The sequence below is a fragment of the Phyllobates terribilis genome, unplaced genomic scaffold (genome assembly GCF_046119375.1).
Source record: "Phyllobates terribilis strain yellow unplaced genomic scaffold, ASM4611937v1 Scaffold_4__5_contigs__length_816908805, whole genome shotgun sequence".
NCBI lineage: Eukaryota > Metazoa > Chordata > Amphibia > Anura > Dendrobatidae > Phyllobates > Phyllobates terribilis.
The window spans coordinates 238,389,623-238,411,722 of NW_027362764.1; the positions used below are offsets into that span (position 1 = coordinate 238,389,623).

At 42.4% G+C, this 22,100-nt stretch overlaps 1 protein-coding gene across 1 annotated transcript in view; it reads right to left on the reverse strand.

The window, feature by feature from the left end:
* The window catches only part of CNTNAP2 (contactin associated protein 2), a 3,253,420-nt gene that overhangs the window by 1,521,696 nt on the left and 1,709,624 nt on the right, over positions 1–22,100 (reverse strand). The gene's annotated exons all lie outside the window — the stretch shown is intronic.

The following is a 22,100-nucleotide window of genomic DNA, read 5'->3' on the forward strand; positions in this document are numbered from 1 at the left end:
GTGTTGCTGGAGCTCGGCCACCTCAAGAGACAATCCCTGTAGGCGTTGAGCCAATTCCTGAACAGACACCATGCTGATCTCCGGATCTCGTTCCTTAGGAATATTTTCTTTTGATTTTTGGCTGGACTTACTGTTATGATCTGCTACAAGAACTAAGGAAAGATAGGAAAACTGTCCCTACAATAGGACTAAGCTGATTCCCTACGATGCAGCGGGCAACCTGTTCCTTGTGAACAGACCCGCCTTCGTCCTCAGCTAGTCTGAACGCAGACCTATAGATATAAGGGAGGGGTCCCTAAAAGTACTAAGGACTGGGACAAAATTGGACACCTCCTAGCAGAAGTTGTAGCAGAGCAAAAAGACAAACAGACAAAAATACTTAGAGGTCCAAGGACCAAGCAAACTATAGAGATAGGTACAAAGCACCTGGCTAGATTAAGAGTCAAAGTAACACTGAAGTCCAGCAAAGCCAGAAGGGCGGAGCTGGAATAAATAGGCAGCAGGTCACGTGACCACAAAATAGAAAAAAACTAACAGGAGGGTTCTAACAGAATTAACAGAAAGCCACATTAAGAAAGATATCATCTATAATCTTATAGAAGCAATTGTTGCATCTAATCACTCAGGAAAGGACCAGAAGGCCATTTCCAAACAATTTTCCCAACATCCATAATTCTACAGTGAGGTTATTCATAAGAGGAAAACATTCAATACAATTGACAATTTTTTTCCCGGAGTCGACACTCAGAAAATTAATTTCAAAGTCAGACTGTGCAGTGCACAGAGAAATTATAAAAAGAAAACCAAAGGCTACAGCTCAGACTCCAAAGGTCTCTGTTAGCATGTTAAATATTCAGGCTCGTGGCAGTACCAATAGACCAACACACAATTGGTTAAAGGGAAAGTTTTCTTCTTTCTTACTGGTAGGCATATGTTTGGAATGGAGTGGCATAGACGTCTAGCGTCTCCGTTACAGAAATTGATATGCTGTGTATGAGTTCACGCAACACCAAAAAGAAGCACAGTGGGTAAGGTATTTCTTATAAATGAAATAAAATTAATTGAATTAAGAAAATCGTGCGGGCTCCCGTGTCACTTTCATAATCAGCAGAGGGAAAGTCGACCACTAGGGGCTGATATTACTTGGCAGGGAAGAGGCCATTAGCCCAAAATGTTCCCTGGCTATTAATAACAGCTCACAGCTGTTTGCTTAGCATTTACTGGCTAGATAAAAGGGGGATAAAAGGGGGACCCCAGAAAACATTTACATAAGTTCCCCTTATAAAATCTAACCAGCAAAGGCTAAACAGACAGCTGTGAGCTGATATTAATTGCCAGGCAAGGGGCCATGGATACTGGCCCCCTCTGAGGCTAATATCAGCCCTTAGTGGCCCCAAAAATGGTGAATCCATAATATGTGCCAAATCTGGTGCTTAGTCTTGCTCTTCCCTCTTGCCCTAGTGCGTTGGCAAGTGGGGTAATAGGTTGGGGTTCATATCAGCCTTGTATTGGCAGCTGACATGAAGCCCAGGTTAGTAATGGAGGGCATCAATAAGACACCCCCTTACTAACCCCATAGTAAAGGCTTTGAAATAAACACACGGCCTGAAAAAAACTCCAACCGGTTTTAATAATTTATTTAACAATAAAAAACACAGTATACTCACCTTATGCCTAATCCACTGAATCCAATGTCCTTTGTAAAAATCAGAAAATATTAAAAAACAAAAATCCTCACCTAATACCTAATACGCAGAAGCCATTGTCACCTGTAAAAAAACAAACAAAAAAAATAACCATATCCCCACCTGTCCAAAGTGAAGACATAATCGAGAGTGTCCTACAAAGAACTGGGTCAGTTCTAGAGCAGTCACATCAGCAATCACTGATGTGACTGTTCTGGAGGACAATAGGCTAAACACTGATACAGGAGTGTTTTTTATTTTAACATTCATTTATTGTAACTTTTTTTTTCACTGTAAGCACAGATGCCGGCGGCGTTATGTACTGCAACTTAGAACTAAGGAATAGGAGGGAAAATCTGTCCCTGCACTGATACTCAGCTTAACCCTACGCTGGGGTGGGTGCCCTATTCCTTATGAATAACCCCACCGAAACTCCTGCACTGAACTCAAAGGAAGACCTATATGAAGGGGAAAGGGGTCCCTAAAAGATCTAAGGACTGGGAGAAAAAGCAGGAGACCTCTTAACAGAAAAGATAGTTCCAGAAACGAAGATTAAAGGGAACAAAACTGGTGGAACAAGAAGTCCCAGGATAACAATTGTCCAAAGCACAAAGAACTAAACAAGGCTACTTAGCCAGAGCACAAGCGTAACAACACTGATGTCCAGTGGGGAATGGGAGAGAGGTGCTGAGTAATTAAGAGTGAAGAGATCATGTGACCAAGACACCCAGCATCAGAGGAAAAGACTAGAAGCCAGCAAACCACAACAAGATGGCCGATAGTAAAACCACATAGATTGTAACAGTACCTCCCCTTTTACAAGGATCCTCTGGATCCTCTAGGCCTAGCCTTACCAGGAAATCTCCTGTGAAAAGCCTTAATGAGCCTTGAGGCCGAGACGTCCTCGGCCTTCACCCAGGAATTATCCTCGGGGCCGAAACCTTTCCAGGAAACAAGATACTGTAATCTTCCTCTATGCCACCTGGAATCCAAAACGCGAGAAATCTCAAATTCACCGTCCTCATCAACAGGAGGAACAGTAGGCTTCGCTTGCTTATCAGGCGTGTCCACCTTCTTAAGCGACGACACATGAAACACAGAATTCTGACCACATTTCCTGATTGTCTGCCACAAAACATCTCAAAAACTGCTCAACATCCTGGTTCTTCCTTTCAGTCTGTCCATTGATTGGACTCTGGATGATACCCCGACGAGAATGACAAATGAATTTTCAATCTGTCACAAAAAGCACGCAAAAAGCGAGCCACAAACTGTGGTCCTCTATCGGAAACAATGTCAGTGGAAACACCATGGAGCCTGACAATCTCCTTCACAAAAGCCTTAGCAAGAGTCTTGGCGCAAGGTAACTTGTTGAACGGAACCAGATGATACATTTTACTAAACCGGTCCACAACAACCCAGATGACAGAAAAACCCTCCGATAATGGCAGATCGGTGATAAAATCCATGGCAGGGTGCGTCCATGGCGACTTAGGAACTTCCAAGGGGCACAGCAACCCCGCAGCTTGAGCGTGAGAGGCCTTTGACCTAGCACACACAGAACACTGACGCACCCACTTGATGACTTCCCTTTGCCACCCTGGCCACCAGAAACTCCGACCGATAGACTTCCTAGTTTCTGAAATCCCAGGGTGACTCACGAACCGAGACTCATGACATTCAACAAACAACACTCTCCTCAAGGTTCTAGGCACAAACAATTTACCACACGGAGTGTTAGATGGTGCTGCACTCTGAGCTCCTATGATGCTATTCTCCAACTCAGAATCCAATGTGGCCACCACCACCCCTCTCTGCAAAATACACTCCTCCCTCTCAGCATTCGCCGCTGGAGAGAAACTACGAGACAAAGCGACAGCCTTAACATTCTTTATCCCCGGGACAAAGGTTACGTAAAAATTGAACCGTGCAAAAAACAGTCCCCACCTAGCCTGATGGGCATTCAAACGTTTAGCTGCGTCCAGATAAATCAAATTCTTATTATCAGTGAAAACCTGTATAGGATGTTGCGCCCCCTCCAAAAAATGTCGCCAATGCTCGAACGCGAGTTTAATAGCCAACAGCTCATGATTCTCAACATCATAGTTGAGCTCTGTCTCAGAAATTTTTTTGAAAAGAAAGCACAGGGATGCTCCCCATCCTCACCCTCCTGGGACAGAACTGCCCCTATGCCAAAAGATGAGGCATCCACCTCAACCAAAAATGGCTTGGTCTCATCCGTCTGGATAAGAACAGGAGCAGAGCTGAACCTCTCCTTGAGATACTCAAAAGATTCAATAGCCTCAGTGGACCATTGGACTGTATTAGCACCCTTCTTGGTGAGATCAGTAATGGGTTTAGCGATGACAGAGAAATTCTTCATGAATTTCGTGTAATAATTGGCAAACCCCAAAAACCTCTGTACGGACTTCAAACCCTCAGGCCTCCGCTATTCCGGCACAGCCTGAACTTTCACCGGGTTCATCTCAAAACCATCACAAGAGACAAAGTAACCCAAAAAACTAATTTTCTGGAGAGCAAACTGACACTTCTCCAATTTAGCAAAGAGTGTGTTATCTCTCAGTATCTGAAGAACTTTGGGGACTCTCTGCCAATGAGACTCAAGATCCGATGAATAAATCAAAATGTCATCCAGATAAACAATAACACTCCTACCGATCAAGGGTCTCAGAATGTCATTGATGAAATTTTGAAAAAATGCAGGGGTGTTAGTAAGCCCAAAAGGCATCACAAAACATTCAAAATAATCTTCCGGGGTGTTAAAAGCTGTCTTCCATTCATCTCTGTCCTTCACCCGCAGCAAATTATATCCTCCATGAAGGTCAATCTTAGAAAACCATTTAGCTCCGGTCAATTGGTTAAACAAATCCGGAAGACGTGGTAATGGGTTAGGATTGCACACAGTGATCTTATTAATCTCCCGAAAATCCAAACATGTCCTAAGACCCCCATCCTTCTTTTTGACAAAAAAGAACCCAACCGCCACAGGAGACTTAGAGGGTCTTATGTGACCTGCAGCTAAACTAGCCTGAAGGTACTCCTTCAAAACTTCCCTCTCAGGAATTGTCAGATTAAACAACTGACTCTTAGGGAGCTTAGCATATTGACGAAGTCAATAGCGCAATCGTAATCTCTACGAGGTGATAAAGCTTTCGACTCCACCTCCGAAAAAACCCTCCAAAAATCCTGAATGAGTTCAGGTAACTCCCCCTTCACAACAGCTGCAATGTGAACATTACAACACTTACCATAACACCCCTGACCTCAGGATATTATGGAACCAGACGACCAGTCTAGCAAAAGATTATGTACTTTTAACCAGGGCAACCCCAGGACCACCGGGAAAGGCAACTTAGCAAGTACAAATAAGTCAATCTGCTCCTTATTCATAGTAAGCGGAAACCCAGTGACCTTTCGAACAATGCTCCCATGCTCCAGGGGAGTATTATCAATTGCCGCAACAGGAAAAGGAGATGACAAAGGTTCAGAATCAAACTTATACTTTTCAAGAAAGTGTTGATCAATCAAATTAAGTGCAGAACCACAATCCACCATAACCTGAAACTCAATCGAACAACCCTGACAGGTGGTATTACCAGGAAAAAACACCCCAACAGAATGTAAAAATGCAATGCGAACGGAAGTGTTATTTCTACTGACCATTTTTTTTCCTTCCTTAAGCGAACCTCGCATTGCTTTAAAAAATGATCAGCCTTACCGCAAAACAAGCAAAGTCCCTCAGAGAACCTCCTGTCCCTCTCCTTGGAACAGGATGACATTGCCCCGACCTGCATAGGTTCCCCAGTGTCGGCAGGAATATCGTGAGATACAGAATCCAGCAATACAGAAAACTTCTCCTCATTTTGTCTGGACCTCAACCTTCTATCCACACGGATAGCTACCTGCATGGCAACTTGCAGAGTATCAGGTGCAGGGAATGCAATGAGCAAATTTTTAGCCCTTTCACTCAAGCCTGACAGAAACTGAAACTTGAGTGCAGAATCGTTCCACCTGACCTCTGCAGACCATCATCTGAACAGGGTGCAATAACTCTCAGCATCAAGAGAACCCTGTTTGAGACAACTGAGCTCTGCCTCACCTGATGTAACCCGATCAGGACCATCATACAGCAAACCCATCAAAAAATGCCTCCACAGACCTCAGACAATGATCATCAGGGGACAAGGAAAACGCCAAGATTTGAGGTTCTTTACAGACATAATAATCCCTACACGCTGTAGTTCACTCGCAGAAGATCTAGGTCTGAGCTGAAAATACAACAAACAAGCATTTTTAAATGAAATCCTGTAGTTTCCCCGAGAAACACTCAGGAAATCCTACCTTAGGTTCTTCAAAGCGTTCCGCAGGGTATTTACTCACATACTGCTGAAGACCAGCAACCTCCAGAGTCAATCCTTTCAAGCATTGAGCAAGCTCCTGGATGGTACACATACTGAAGAAAACCCAGGAAGATGAGAGGAGAAAAAAAAACAAACCTTTTTTTTTTTCTTTTAAACGGAGCTGGACATACTGTTATGTACTGCAACTTAGAACTAAGGAATAGGAGGGAAAAGCTGTCCCTGCACTGAGACTCAGGTTAACCCTACACTGGGGTGGGTGCCCTATTCCTTATGAATAGCCCCACCGAAACTCCTGCACTGAACTCAAAGGAAGACCTGTATGAAGGGGAAAGGGGTCCCTAAAAGATCTAAGGACTGGGAGCAAAAGCAGGAGACCTCCTAACAGAAAAGTTAGTTGCAGAAATGAAGATTAAAGGTAACAAAACTGGTGGAACAAGAAGTCCCAGGATAACAATTGTCCAAAGCTTAGCTTAGCCAGAGCACAAGCGTAACAACACTGATGTCCAGCAGGGAATGGGAGACAGGTGCTGAGTAATTAAGAGTGAAGAGATCACGTGACCAAGACACCCAGCACCAGAGGAAAAGACTAGAAGCCAACAAACCACAACAAGATGGCCGATAGTAAAACAACATAGATTCTAACAGGCGGATGACAGCTCCCATCAACGATGCCTGCTTTCGCTTTTATCAGCGTCAGCAGCCTTAAGCTGATGGGAGGAGTAGTCTCTCATCAGCCAACGCCTGTCACTCGCGATCAATTCTTTGTGTGTTTTTGCCACACTTTTGACCCATGGACATCAATTGAGTCAGTCAAAAACACAGCAAAAATCCACAGCAAATCCGCAAATATTTTTATACCTGCGTTTATGCTGCGGATTTGACTGACTCAATTGAACTCAATGGGTGAAAAACGCCGCAAAAACGCACAAAAAATTGACATGCTGCAGATTTAAATGCAATGCAAATCCTGACAGGAAAATTCCTTACCATGTGCGCTGCACTTCAGGATTGTCATTGCATTAGCTAGCATTTTTGGCTAATTTTCCCATGGAAAAAAACGCTGCGAAAACACATCAAAATCGCACAGTGTGCACACAGCCTAATACTCCTCTGTTCTAATTTTGCTAAACATTAATGCACATGTATTATATCTTGCATACATGTTTTAAAGATCAAATTTGGCAACTGTACACCCCACAACTACAGTAGACTGTTTGAGCATTTTTAGGTCATGTGACTACCTACTGCCATGTGTTCTTACATAGTTATTTTTCGGCAGGGAGAATTAATCTGCTTTAGCCAAAATTCTGCAAACAAATCATTGCCATAAATTGAGACATTGATGGGTGCAGGTCTGATTTGGAACACCTGGTTAAATTGTCAAATTTGAGACAAATGCATGCCATGCCAATATTACAGGCAGGCTGTTCTTGAATTAGCCTTTCTGGCTGTCACATGAATTCTGCCTAGCATTTTAACAAGGCATAGTAGCATGAGAGAAGAAAATCCCTATACCATAGAAAAAAATCTGGAAGCTTCTAGTGGCTGCACCACCAACACTGCTGGCAACAACTGTCCTGGCAGTAATAGTACCAAATTTATGTCACAGTTGGAATCATTTTCTTCTTCTTTTCTCTGTCCTCTTTCCCTCATCTGCCTAGTTTGCTCCTCCATTAAATATTCCCTTTCTGGCTTCAATTTACTGGCCCATTATAGGCTCATATCCCACTTCTACATTCCAATATTTTTTCCTCAACACTTTGTCTTCTATTCTTTTATTTACATTTTATCATCAATAAGTATGGTCTCCCTTTCTTTTTCTCTAATCAATTTGAAATTGCCAGTTGAACTTCCCTCGCCTTCCCAATATCCCTATTGGTTTAAGTGTCGCTGTGGGTGTTCCCTACATAATTGGCATCCATGCCATGTTGGGCCTTAAAAAACCTATCTGTTGTCATGTTTTGCACATTTAGTTTTTTCATTTGATAAAGACGCCGGTACTGCACTGAAATGCGTTGTGAATAAAAACCTTTATTCTGATCATCATTTTTGAAGAATTGATTTAGTCCAGCAGCACAACCCTCCTACATGTTCATCCAACTGGAGCCAATATCTCCTGGAAGATTCATCCACCAGCCATGGGGCAGCGGTAGCCATTTTTCTTCATGCCTACATTGGAGTTGTGCCTGTCACAACTCCATCAGTTGAGCGTAACCAGCATTCTCCTACTTTCCCTCCACAGGGTATCACCCTATTGTGCGCTCTGTTTCCCACTTCCAGATTTAGTCATCAATAAGTTGATTTCATCAGAGTAGGTGGAGTTACTATCTGCACATGTGATCCTTTTTTACAGTTAACTCTGGAGCAGGTAATGCCACACATCTGGCTGATGTCCATTCCCAATTGTATGTCAAAGAAACAGGCATACACTCCCAGTCATCCACTGGAGTGCCAACTAAACTCTCACCTAGTCAAGTTGCTGCTACCAAAGTCACTGTTGTACCAATTTGTGGAGTTGTCTGCTTTCTGAAAACTATAGGTACTGGGTGAATGTTTTTAGTTGCATCAATTCATGACTGAAACTGGAACAGGTGTTGAATCATTTGTGACAGGGAGCTATATCTTTTTCCACTGCCAGGTAATTGTCTGTCTTTTCCTACACCTCCTCTGGATCTTACCTAACAGACATGGCCCCCATGTCTAACTGAAAAAGAGCATAGCATTGATTCCACACATTGACCTCATTCTTTTTGCTCATGCAGAGTAGATTGCTGCTAATCAGTTTTATAGCATGGGTAATATAAGGGATATGAGTTGCTGATGTGCATAAAGCTCAACACACTGGTTTGCTCCCCGTTAACTTTAGCTGCGAATTGTTGAGAGCTGCAATATCTTGAACAATCTAGCTGCCTTACAGTTGGGCACAGTAACTCATTCTACCATACTGAATATAAGTGGGCAACATTTCTTTCTGAAATATACCCACTTGAGGAAGGTGGGGTCTATGACAAGGGAAATTTCTGCTCATTCCAAACGTTATTAACGTAGCAAAACACGCCCTCCTGGCTTTGCAAAAATAGAATGGCTTCCCAGAACAGAGCCTGATTTGCGATGTCGCAAACCACCTGAATTCAACACTGCATATGTTGGAGGGGTGTCATAAATGTTACCCGAGAGACACAACTTGTGCATGCCTTGATAGGTTAGAGCTAATTTTGGGGAAGAAGGGAAACAACCTATACAAACCACGTTTTTTTTTCTTGAAAATTATATATTTTTTTCTTTGAAATAAAATGGGATTACAATCTTTGGGATGAATCAAATGGTACAATAAAAAATGTTTCTTCAATAAGAATTACTTTTGTTATATAACACTGGATGTGAGAAATTGTGTCAAATAAACTTCTACAGGGAGAGGTTGGTGTTTCCCTCTTTCAGAAACAGTTAAGCTGTATTACATGAAATAAAGAAAAGAGAAATTCTTAACTTTGAAGAATAAGTAAATATAGGATGAGAGTGCATGCTGAGAGAATTAAGGGAATTATGGGAGGCACAGGTTGAATATGTAGTATAATTACATGGTTTCAAAGCAAAGTAGTATAGCATTGACAAAGTCTTGTTCACGTAATTATGTACAAAACCTTAGGGATGTAGCCTATCATAGCTTGATGACTGGAATTGTGCTGCTGGTTAATAAAGTGTTGAAGAACGTTTAGAGTTACATTTACATTTGATTAAAATGCCTTGGCCAATGGAGTCCATATCTTCCGAAACTAATCAGTAGAGATGAGCGTTGTTCGACTAGAACTGTTCGCCAATCTCAAATTCGAGCTGTTTTGGGCAGTGTTCGAGTTGTTCGACGAACCCGAACGATTTGCAAAAAATTTGGCTGTTCGAGGTTATGTTCGATAACTGTTCATGCACCAAAAGCGTGTCCTGCATGTCTGGCGCTATTTAGAGCACCAATCATGCAGGGATTGTCTGCCACTCACTGTAATGGCACAGCTATGGTGGTTGTGGCATTAGAGTGATTGCCCAAATCGATGGGAACTGTGCTCAGAGTGAAACATGAAAAGCCGGAAATTCAGCAGCGGCATACACTGGTACCCGACAAATTAGAACCGAAAGAATAGAGCTTCACACATAGATTAGATAGATAGAAACATGTCAGTCACATATATAAGAAGTACAGTGACAGTGTTGGTTACTGTACTTGTCATTTAGTGTAAAGGATTTATTAAAAAAAAAAATTGTGTTTTCATGCACCGTCTCTTTAAAAAAGCCGGCCGGCAATTCAGCAGCGGTACCTGACAATTTACAACAGAAAGAATAGAGCATTACACATAGATTAGATAGATAGAAACATGTCAGTCACATATATATGAAGTACAGTGACAGTGTTGATTACTGTACTTGTCATTTAGTGTTAAAATAAAGGATTTATTTAAAAAAAAATTGGCGTGGGGTTCCCCATAATTTTAGGCTCTAGCGGAGGTTAAGCAGACAGCTGGGGCAGATGTTTGAAGCCTGGGAAGGGGTAATACCCACGGAGCTTCCCAGGCTACTAATATCAGCCCCCAGCTGAATGCCTAGCCTTTACTAGCTATTAAAATGTGGGACCCCCCAAAAAATTGACGTGGGGTCCCCCCTATTTTAATAGCTAGCAAAGGCTAGGCAGACAGCTGGGGGCTGATATTAATAGCCCAGGAAGGGTGCCATTAATATTGGCCCCCTCCCAGGCTAGAAACACCAGCCGTCAGCCGCCCCAGAAATGGCGCATCCATAGGATGCGCCAATTCTGGCACTTAGCCTCGCTCTTCCCACTGCCCTGTAGCGGTGGCAGTGGGGTAATAGGGCTGGGGTTGATGTCAGCTTATAATGCCAGCTGACAGCAAGCCCAGGTTAGTAATGGAGAGGCGTCTATAAGACACCCCCATTACTAACCCCATAGTCAAAGTTAAAAAAAAGACACAAACACCCAGAATAAAGTCCTTTAATTGAAATAAAGACACAATTCTTTATTGTTCTAAATTAAACCATACTTACAATCACGCCCATTCCAGCTGAAGCCAACGATCCCCTGCAACAAAAGAAAAATAATAAAACAACATAATCCTTACCTTTCCATGGTTCCCACGACAGCTTCAGCTCTGCTACATCGAGATGACAGGCTGGACCGCAGCAGAAAGCTGCCATCCAGCCTGTCATCCCGCAGACACTGAGAGGTGCAGGCATGCTTGCGCTCCTCAGCGTCTCTCTGTGACGGCATCCAGATGAGCCGAGTTCATGTCCAATGAACTCGGCTCACCTCATGCACGTCACTGACAGCATGGGAAAATTCTCACGCTGAAGCGCTGAGTGCAGGAGAATTCTCCCACGCTGTCAGTGACGTGCATGAGGTGAGCTCATGTCCAATGAACTCAGCTCACCTCATGCACGTCACTGACAGCGTGGGAAAATTCTCCTGCACTCAGCGCTTCAGCGTGAGAATTCTCCCACGCTGAAGCGCTGAGTGCAGGAGAATTTTCCCACGCTGTCAGTGACGTGCATGAGGTGAGCCGAGTTCATTGGACATTAACTCGGCTCATCTGGATGCCCTCACAGAGAGACACTGTGGAGCGCAAGCATGCCTGCGCTTCTCAGTGTCTGCGGGATGACAGGCTGGATGGCAGCGTTCTGCTGCTGTCCAGCCTGTCATCTCGATGTAGCAGAGCTGAAGCTGTCATGGGAACCATGGAAAGGTAAGTATGATGTTGCTTTATTATTTTTCTTTTATTTCAGGAGATCGTTGGCTTCAGCTGGAATGGGCATGACGGTAAGTATGGTTTAATTTAGAACAATAAAGAATTGTGTGTTTATTTCAATTAAAGGACTTTTTTCTGGGTGTTGTGTTTTTTTTAAATACTTTACTAGAAATTCATGGTGCTCATGTCTAATATTGGCGTGACCCCATGAATTTCGGGCTTAGGGCCAGCTGATAATGCCAAGCTGGCCCTAACCCCTTTATTACCCAGTGAGCCACCGCATCAGGGCCCTGGATGAGTTGGGTACAGCGCCAGAAGATGGCGCTTCTATGAACGCGATATTTTCCGGGGTGGCTGCGGACTGCAATTTGCAGCAGGGGTGGCCCAGAAAGCTTGGGCCTCCCTGCGCTGTGGATTCCAGCCACCAGCTGCCTAGTTGTACCTGGCTGGACACAAAAACAGGGCGAAGCCCCACGTCAATTTTCTTTAAATTATTTCATGAAATAATTAAGAAAAAAAGGGCTTCCCTATATTGTTGTGTCCGGCCAGGTACAAATAGGCAGCTGGCGGTTGGGGGCAGCACGTTCCTGCCTGCTGCACCTGACTGGACACAAATATAGTGCGAAGCTCCACGTCAATTTTTTTTTAATTATTTCATGAATTTCCTAAAATAATTTAAAAAAATTTAAGTGGGGCTTCGCACTATATTTGTGTCCAGCCAGGTACAGCAGGCAGGAACGGGCTGCCCCCAACCACCAGCTGCCTATTTGTACCTGGCCGGACACAACAATATAGGGAAGGCCTTTTTTTCTTAATTATTTCATGAATTTCATGAAATAATTAAAAAAAATTGAAGTGGGGCTTCGCACTATATTTGTGTCCAGCCAGGTACAGCAGGCAGGAACAGGCTGCCCCCAACCACCAGCTGACTATTTGTACCTGGCCGGACACAACAATATAGGGAAGGCCTTTTTTTCTTAATTATTTCATGAATTTCATGAAATAATTTAAAAAAAAATACGTGGGGCTTCGCCCTATTTTTGTGTCCAGCCAGGTACAACTAGGCTGCTGGGGGCTTGAATCTGCAGCGCAGGGAGGCCCAAGCTTTCTGGGTCTCCCCCCCGCTGCAAATTGCAGTCCGCAGCGACCCCGGAAAATGGCGCGTTCATAGAAGCGCCATCTTCTGGCGCTGTACCCAACTCATCCAGGGCCCTGGTGCGGTGGCTCACTGGGTAATAAAGGGGTTAGGGCAAGCTTGGTATTATCAGCTGGCCCTAAGCCCAAAATTCATGGGGTCACACCAGTATTAGACATGACCGCCATGAATTTCTAGTAAAGTATTTAAAAAAAACACAACACCCAGAATAAAGTCCTTTAATTGAAATAAACACACAATTCTTTATTGTTCTAAATTAAACCATACTTACCATCACGCCCATTCCAGCTGAAGCCAATGATCTCCTGCAATAAAAGAAAAATAATAAACCAACATCATCCTTACCTTTCCATGGTTCCCATGACAGATTCAGGTCTGCTACATCGAGATGACAGGATGGACCGCAGCAGAAAGCTGCCATCCAGCCTGTCATCCCGCAGACACTGAGAAGCGCAGGCATGCTTGCGCTCCTCAGTGTCTCGCTGTGACGGCATCCAGATGAGCCGAGGTCATGTCCAATGAACTCGGCTCACCTCATGCACGTCAGTGACAGCGTGGGAAAACTCTCACGGTGAAGCGCTGAGTGCAGGAGAATTTTCCCATGCTGTCAGTGACGTGCATGAGGTGCGCCGAGTTCATTGGACATGACCTCGGCTCATCTGGATGCCGTCACAGAGAGACACTGAGGAGCGCAAGCATGCCTGCGCTTCTCAGTGTCTGCGGGATGACAGGCTGGATGGCAGCGTTCTGCTGTGGTCCAGCCTGTCATCTCGATGTAGCAGAGCTGGAGCTGTCCTGGGAACCATGGAAAGGTAAGGATGATGTTGGTTTATTATTTTTCTTTTATTGCAGGAGATCGTTGGCTTCAGCTGGAATGGGCGTGATGGTAAATATGGTTTAATTTAGAACAATAAAGGAATGTGTCTTATTTCAATTAAAGGACTTTATTCTGGGTGTTTGTGTTTTTTGTAACTTTCACTATGGGGTTAGTAATGGGGGTGTCTTATAGACGCCTCTCCATTACTAACCTGGGCTTGATGTCAGCTGGCATTATAAGCTGACATCAACCCCAGCCCTATTACCCCACTGCCACCGCTACAGGGCAGTGGGAAGAGCGAGGCTAAGTGCCAGAATTGGCGCATCCTATGGATGCGCCATTTCTGGGGCGGTTGACGGCTGGTGTTTCTAGCCTGGGAGGGGGCCAATATTCATGGCACCCTTCCTGGGCTATTAATATCAGCCTCCAGCTGTCTGCCTAGCCTTTGCTAGCTATTAAATAGGGTGGACCCCACGTCATTTTTTTGGGGGGTCCCCCATTTTAATAGCTAGTAAAGGCTAGGTATTCAGCTGGGGGCTGATATTAGTAGCCTGGGAAGCTCCATGGGTATTACCCCCTTCCCAGGCTTCAAACATCTGCCCCAGACGTCTGCTTAACCTCCGCTAGAGACTAAAATTACGAGGAACCCCACGCTAATTTTTTTTTTAATAAATCCTTTATTTTAACACTAAATGACAAGTACAGTAACCAACACTGTCACTGTACTTATTATAAATGTGACTGACATGTTTCTATCTATCTAATCTATGTGTGATGCTCTATCTTTCTGTTCTAAATTGTCGGGTACAGATGCTGAATTGCCGGCCGGCTTTTTTAAAGAGACGGTGCATGAAAACACTATTATTTTTTAAAATAAATCCTTTACACTAAATGACAAGTACAGTAATCAACACTGTCACTGTACTTATTATATATGTGACTGACATGTTTCTATCTATCTAATCTATGTGTGAAGCTCTATTCTTTCTGTTCTAAATTGTCGGGTACCGCTGCTGAATTGCCGGCCGGCTTTTTTAAAGAGATGGTGCATGAAAACACTATTATTTTTTTAAATAAATCCTTTACACTAAATGACAAGTACAGTAACCAACACTGTCACTATACTTCATATATATGTAACTGACATGTTTCTATCTATCTAATCTATGTGTGATGCTCTATTCCTTCTTGTCTAAATTGTCGGGTACCGGTGTATGCCGCTGCTGAATTTGCCGGCCGGCTTTTTTAAAGAGAGTGTCTTCTGAGCAGTTTGTCATCTTTTGGACACCTTTGAAGGTGTTTTCTATGTGTTTCTATGTGTTTTTGTTTGCCTGCCATTGGTTTTAACGGTGTTCGACGGTGTTCTAAGGTGTTCGACAAACAGTTCCTTGAACATCCCGGTGTTCGACGAACTGAACCGAACCCGAACACTACGGGGGTGGCTCAACACTACTCATCAGTTCTGACTTGTCAGCTCGTCAGTTACTCTAGTCTAAACTACTAATGTGTTTTGTCTAGGTATTGAGCAGTGGTTATGATGACTTTTGAAGCCCTTGAATTGGCCAAAAACACTTTGATGCAGCAATCAAATGAGTGACTATGTTTTTTTTTAAGAATGGCAGAAGTTGAGTGTGGGTTTTTCAAAAGCAAATATCTTAGGTTGATTTTGAAAGGTTGAATTTGACTGTGCACACTTTGTTTATAGGTGACTCTACTGCCACCCATAAAGGAAATATTCACCGCACTATCAAGGATTTTTTTTAATTGCAGATTTAAAAGCAAATACAGTACAGTATAGTCAAGTATGAAATTTCAGATCATCAAGTGACTGACCAAATAAGGACGTTTCGACCAGTTCCAAGTCTTTCTCTTATGGTCGCTGTGTCCAGCAAGTATGGTAGAAATTAAATGGATGGTAGTGCAAACCAGTTATATCTGCTCTTCTGCCAACCAAATAGTTAGATAATATGGCACACTAGATATAGGAATGGGTTCCTACATGTTAATGACATCTCCAGCATATTATCTGACAGATAGTATAAACCTTATCATGTTTAGTACCATTAGTAAGGACATATATTTTATAATGAAGATATTTTTCTTCCTCATTGTGCCTCAGTCCCTCTCTACCTCTAGAAAGTAAGAAAAGATGATGTAGCCAATGGTCCTTTTAAGGATAAATAAGTTTATATGTATGAACTTTAGAAAGCATATGCTTGTATTGGATGTTTTTAAAAAAAGTTAAAGTTATGTGAAGGTATCAGAGACTGCATGCTAGTGAAGTCTGGCATAGCATTTTGGTTCAATAAACCTTAAAAATAGTTTTATGTGTGAATTCATCCCACAGATTATCTGGTGGATACTTTTATGAGACCAAGGGGCATAGCAGAGAATCAGTCAGGGGTGATGGACAAGGGTTAGTCTTTCAGGAGGTCTTACATTTTTACCAGACTTAAAAAGAACTGATCCTTCAATTACACAGATTCCTATTCTACACGACAAGCTACTTTTCAGATTGAGGATAAATTCAACCATCTCTCAAGATGGAAATGTTCAGAATATTGTTCTATGTGAGGAAGCCCTAAGCTTAAAAGACAGTCTGGGTCATCACTAATTCCAGAGAAAGGATGAAACCAGCTGACTATTATACACTATACAAAATAAGCTTTGTTGAGTCAAAATTGGAATCCAGCGCTAACATAGAGGATGACAGTGGATGTGTACGTTTGCTGAAGTTTTTTACATTCCATCTATGAAAAGAAGGATAATTTAAATGAATGAAGTTGTACGTTGATTATCAAAAGAAGTGATTGATGAAGAAAAATTCTGTTTAATAAGATGAATACAGAGAGACATTGTAACATGTGTAATTACAGATGTAATACTGTATTTGTAATTGCCTGTGAGAAAGACTTTCCTCTTCCTTTTGTATGTGAATTCACTAAAAAGTAGAATACCTTACACATGGAAATTAAAGCAATCAAAGTTCTTTTTTGGTACTTTAATAATACCTTTTTTCACAACTTGACCTAAAATTGACCTAAAATTATACAGTGCATCTGGCATGGTCTCTTCTTTCTTGTGAGTTTGAACTTTTGAATTTAACCTGAGTCTCATTCATGCCACTTTTATAGAATTTTACATGACACAAAGCAAGACAAAAGAGCTGTCAGTAATCCCTTACTTTATAGGAATGTACAATGTAGTTCTGTATAATTTGCTTCATTCCTAGATGGACTATATTTTGGAAGTCATTCATTTTCATTATCTGCATAACTCATAGAATAAATTGGCCTAAAATCTCAGCTTTAAAATTGGCCTTTGAAGGAGTGTAAATGCAAATTTAACATTGTGCTTAAAGAATTAAAACCTTGGGATTATTTACAATGAAACCCAAATAATACTCAAAGGGGAGTACAATAGGAATAATGAAACTTAATTAATAAAAGTGACACTTTTAAAAACTTGCAAATGTACACTTGTGCTAAAAAAGCAACAACCAGCTAATAGGTTTATATGATTTTCAAAGAGTTATCAAGTACTTCTTGTCCATGTCATTGGAAGGTTTTTGTTAACTGCAAGAAGCTATCATTAAACTTTTGCTGACTCGCTACATCTTAATTAAATTACCTCCAAATTTAAAGGGAACCTGGCAGCTTATTCATGCTGACCAAAATATGTGTAGCATGATTCAGACACCAGAACATTCTAAACACGGTGTAGAAAAAAAAAATATTCACATCACAGCTTATCTGTCCCACAACCACAGATCAATGTCATGTGCTCTTCGTGTCTTCTCACCTCTTCTTCCAAGACCTTCCCTTTGCATTGATGAATAGGCCTTAGTTGTATAGACGTGGATCATGACATCATTCCGTCATGACATCTGAAGCATACTTGGCAGAAGTCCTAACACCAAGTAAAGATGGGTGAAGAATATGCAAGAAAAGGCACAGAGGAGAGTAAGGTGGTCTATGTCAATGGGACAGGTAAATGATGAAGTGAGTATTCTTTGGACATTTTACTCACTAAAATTCAGCAAAATGGTGGCTGTGTGGTTGCCATTTTGCTGATTTCATGTAAAGCAAATTTTAGAAAATATGAAGTCAGGAGAATTCAAATTTCTGTAAAACTTGAGTTTAATTCAATTTGCTATTTCTATAAACTATGTGGGAAAACAGTATGTATACATCATGAATATATGGTTTTCCCAAAATAGCAAAATATATACTCTATTTCATATTTACCTTCAATCCTGGCCTTGAATATGTGCTGCCTTGAATATCAAATAAAATGTCAAACATGCACTGAAGTTTGTCATTAGCATAGAAGAATTTTGCAATGTAGTAAGAGAATAATTTACCTCATAAAATAGTATTTATTGGATATGCCTTAGAAGGGACCACTTAATCATTACCCTACCACACAAAAAGGAATAAGAGTCCTGGATGAATATAACTATCATTGATATACAATGAAGGAAATAATTATTTGATCTCTTGCTGTTTTTGTAAGTTTGCAAACTGACAAAGACATGAACAGTCTATAATTTTAAGGGTAGGTTAATTCTAACATTGAGAGATAGAATATCCAAAAAAAAATCAAGAAAATCACATTGTACAAATTACCGTATTTTTCGGACTATAAGACGCACTTTTTTCCTCCAAAATTTCGGAAGAAAATGGGGGGTGCGCCTTATAGTCCGAATGTTGGAGGGGTATATATATATATATATATATATATATATATATATATACTGTGTGGGGTGTTGGGTGTGGCGGGAGCATTTGCAGCAGAGGAGCAGGGCTCAGGATGCAGCAGCCACTTGCTGCAGCCTATACTGTCCCCGCTGCTAGAGAAATTGAGTATTCACTGCTCCCCACGCCCATATGCATGGGGAGCACTGAATATTCATGCTCCTTAATAGTGGCATACAGTGTATCCGCAGCGCGGCTCCAGCTGCTGCCGGGCCATTGCGTGTGCCCGCTATTAAAGTGCATGAATATTCAACCCCTCTCCACGCCAATGGAAGTGGGGAGAGGGTGAATATTCATGCCCTTTAATAGTGGGCACACGCGATCGCCCGGCAGCAGCAGGAGTCGCGCTGCGGCTACGCTGTGCCGGCTATGAAGGAGCATGAAGTCACTGCTCCCAGTGCACACAGTTCCAGCATGGGGAGCAGTGATTTCTGGCAGCTTATCTCTCCTTGTGAGCCGCGCATGGCAGTGACACCATGCGCGGATCACATGGCGACGAGATCAGTGTGCAGAACAGGATACAGCCCTGGAGGAGAGAGAAGAAAGGTGAGTAGGAGTGTTTATTTTTTATGGGCAGCGTGATGGGGATTAGGGGCACTATGCATACTAGGATAAGGATGAGGGGGCCATACATACCAGGATAAGGATGAGGGGGCCATACATAACAGGATAAGGATGAGGGGGCCATACATACCAGGATAATGATGAGGGGGCCATACATACCCGGATAAGGATGAAGGGGATCATACATACCAGAATAAGGATGAGGGAGCCATGCATACCAGGGTAAGGATGAGGGGGCCATACATACCAGGATAAGGATGAGGTTGATCATGCATACCAGTATAAGGATGAGGGGTCCATGCTTACCAGGATAAGGCTGAGGGGGCCATGCAAACCAGTATAAGGATGAGGGGTCCATGCATACCAGGATAAGGCTGAGGGGGCCATGCATACCAGTATAAGGATGAGGGGGCCATGCATACCAGACTAAGGATGAGGGGTGCCATGCATACCAGGATAGGGATGAGGGGTTCCATGCATACCAGGATAGGGATGAGGGGTGCCATGCATACCAGGATAGGGATGAGAGGTGCCAGGCATGCTAGGATAGGGATGAAGGGTGCCATGCATGCCAGGATAAGGATGAGGGGTGCCATGCATATCAGGATGGAGGGGTACCATGCATACCAGGATGGGGATGGGGCCATGTATAATAGGAAGGGGGGAATATCTACCAAGAAGCGGGTTTATTATCAGAATTGGGGGACATTACTCCTATACCAGTGTCAGCAGCAGCAGACCCGCTCCCCCTTAACAGTGTATTGTGACCACATTTTTTGCTTACATTTTTTTTCTATTTTCCTCCTCTAAAATCTAGGTGCGTCTTATGGTCCGGTGCAGCTTATAGTCCGAAAAATACAGTAGATAAATGTGTTTGCATTTTGCAGTGAGAAATAAGTGTTTGATTCCTCTGGCAAATAACACTTAATATTTGGTGGCAAAACCCTTGTTGGTAAGCACAGCAGTCAGATGTTTTTGCAGTTGATGATGAGGGTTGCGCACATGTGAGAAGGAATTTTGGTCTACTCCTCTTTGCAGATCATCTCTAAATCATTCAGATTTTGAGGCTGTCGCTTGGCAACTCAGAGCTTCAACTCCCTCCATAAGTTTTCTATGGGATTAAGGTCTGGAGACTGGCTAGGCCACTTCATGACCTTAATGTGCTTCCTTATGAGCCACTCCTTTGTTGCCTTGACTGTATGTTTTGGGTCATTGTCTTGCTGGAAGACCCAGCCACATTTTTAATGTCCTAGTGGAGGGAAGAAGGTTGTCACCCAGGATTTTACTGTACATGGCTCCATCCATCCTCCCACTGATACGGTGAAGTAGTCCTGTGCCCTTAGCAGAGAAACACCCCCAAAACATAATGTTTCCACCTCTATGCTTGACAGTGGGGATGGTGTTCTTTGGGTCATAGGCAGCATTTCTCTTCCTCCAAACACGGCGAGTTGAGTTAATGCCAAAGAGCTCAATTTTTGTCTCATCTGACCACAGCACCTTCTCCCAATAACTCACAGAATCATCCAGGTGTTCATTGGCAAGCTTCATTCGGGCCTGCACATGTTCCTTCTTGAGCAGGGGGACCTTGCGGGCACTGCAGGATTTTAAACCTTTGAGGAATAATGTGTTGCCAGTGGCTTTCTTGGTGACTGTGGTCCCAGCTGCCTTGAGATCATTAACAAGTTGCCCTCATGTAGTTTTAGGCTGATCTCACACCTTCCTCATGATCAAGGATACCCCCGAGGTGAGATTTTGCATGGTGCCCCAGATCGATGTCTTTTATATTTCTTCCTTTTTCTTACTATTGCATCAACAGTTGTCTCCTTCTCACCCAGCATCTTACTTATGGTTTTGTAGCCGATTCCAGCTTTGTGCAGGTCTATGATCTTGTCCCTGACATCCTTAGAAAGCTCTTTGGTCTTGCCCATGTTGTAGAGGTTAGAGTCTGACTGATTAATTGAGTCTGTGGACAGGAGACTTTTATACAGGTGATTATGTAAGACAGCTGTCTGTAATGCAGGTAACGAGTTGATTAGGAGTGTCTAACTGGTCTGTAGGAGCCAGAACTCATAATGGTTTGTAGGGGATCAAATACTTATTTCTCACTGCAAAATGCAAATAAATTTATCTAATTTATGCAATATGATTTTCTTGTTTTTTTTTGGATATTCTGTCTCTCAATGTTAAAATTAACCTACCCTTAACCCCTTAAGCCCCGCGGGTGGTTTGCACGTTAATGACCGGGCCAATTTTTACAATTCTGACCACTGTCACTTTATGAGGTAATTACTCTGGAACGCTTCAACGGATCCCCCTGATTCTGAGATTGTTTTTTTATGACATATTGTACTTCATGATTGTGGAAAAATTTCTTCGATATCACTTGCGTTTATTTGTGAAAAAAACGGAAATTTGGCGAAAATTTTGAAAATTTTGCGATTTTCAAAATTTTAATTTTTAAGCCCTGAAATCAGAGCGATATGTCACACAAAAGAGTTAATAAATAACATTTCCCACATGTGTACTTTACATCAGCACAATTTTGGAACCAAAATTTTTTTTTGTTAGGGAGCTATAAGGGTTAAAAGTTGACCAGCGATTTCTCATTTTTCCAACAAAATTTATAAAACCATTTTTTTAGGGACCACATCACATTTGAAGTCACTTTGAGAGGTCTTTATGACAGAAAATACCCAAAAGTGACACCATTCTAAAAACTGCACCCCTCAAGGTGCTCAAAACCACATTCAAGAACTTTATTAACCCTTCAGGTGCTTCACAGGAATTTTTTGAATGTGGAAGAAAAAAATGAACATTTAACTTTTTTCACAAAAATGTTATTTAGACCCAATTTTTTTTATTTTCACAGGGGTAACAAGAAAAAATGGACCCCAAAATTTGTTGTGCAATTTCCCCTGGGCACGCAGATACCCAATATTTGGGGAAGAAACACTGTTTGGGCGCACGGCAGGGATCGGAAGGGAAGGAGCGCCAT